This window comes from Ostrea edulis, chromosome 1, assembly GCF_947568905.1.
Source record: "Ostrea edulis chromosome 1, xbOstEdul1.1, whole genome shotgun sequence".
NCBI lineage: Eukaryota > Metazoa > Mollusca > Bivalvia > Ostreida > Ostreidae > Ostrea > Ostrea edulis.
This window is the reverse complement of record NC_079164.1, coordinates 51,406,287-51,407,753: the sequence shown is the minus strand read 5'-3', so window position 1 is coordinate 51,407,753 and position 1,467 is coordinate 51,406,287.

The window sequence follows — 1,467 nt, the reverse complement described above, 5'->3', positions numbered from 1 at the left end:
TATAGATTGTTGCTGTTATTTATGACAATGGGATGTTATGATATTGGAATGAAAAGAATAGACTGAATGACCAGCTGTAGTCAATTCTTTATGTGATTGTGTGATACTTTAAAAGAAATGTAGACATAAATCTGGCTGGAAAATGCACATTGGAAACACTTTAAGAACTATTAAAAATTTACTTAAAGTTCATTATATACTACTCAAAATTTGATAAGGATCACTAGGTTATATGTGTGTAATTTACCACTAACATAACAAATGACATAAATTTGACTCAGAAACGTGTTTACTCAGGTTATGAATGAAAATTCATGAACGGCATGAACTTTTATCAATACGGAATGCTTGAAATCTGATAACAACACCAAAAGGCATTTCATTACAAAAAGTTAGCAGCAAACCAGAGAAAGAATTACACAGTTTTTGGGGATAGTCCATCATTACACTTAGTTGATGAAGTGTCAATACGGGGTATGGCCTTCCCTTGCATCAATGACGGCTTGACAACGTCGAGCCATGCTGTCAATAAGCACCCAGATGTTTCCAATGGGAAGGTTCTTCCACGATGGCGTTTCCGAGCTCTGCCAAAGTCGTGGGTTGTGCTCTACAGTGTGAAAGGGCAACCTGCAGCATGTTCCATACATGCTCAATCGGGTTCAAGTCCTGCGAGCGCGCTGGCCAGTCCATATGGACAATTGTCTCCTGCTGAAGGTACTGCTCCACCACCCTGGCGCGATGAGGACGGGCGTTATCATCCATCAGGATGAACTCGGGGCCAACAGCACCAGCGTAGGGTCTGACGTAAACATCGAGGATCTCATCCCGGTACCGCACCCCCGTCATTGTTCCTCTCTCTTGGACATGAAGATCTGTTCTTCCATCCCTGCTGATTCCACCCCAGACCATGATGGAACCACCATTATAACGGTCATGGTCGCCACACTCGGTGCCTCCTGTCTGTAAAGTCCAAACAATACCTGGACGTATCGGTGAACAGAACTTGAACCCAATCATTCTGTGTCCAAGTGACATGATCTTCAGCCCAGTCCAATCGCATGCATGTCTGTCCATATATTTCACGCAACTCCATATTTTAGTAAAGTTGAGACAAAAGGATTGTCATTGCTCTAAGCCAGCACCCAACTGTGTATTGCAAACATGAATATTAATTTGAAACATGTCAGGACTCCCAGTAAAAGTGTTAAATCCCCTGAACTTAGGTGAAATAAGTGTTTTTTGCATGTGAATTATTATGCCCCACTTCAAAGAAGAGGGGCATATTGGTTTGCACCTGTCGGTCGGTAGACCACATGTTGTCCGCACAATATCTTGAGAACCATTCACTTGATCGTAATATTTCATATGTGGGTTGGTTATGAAAAGAAGAGGACCCCTATTGTTTTCAGGTTAAAGGTCAAGGGTCGATCTACTCTGGACATAGGAATATAATGTCTGCTCAATATC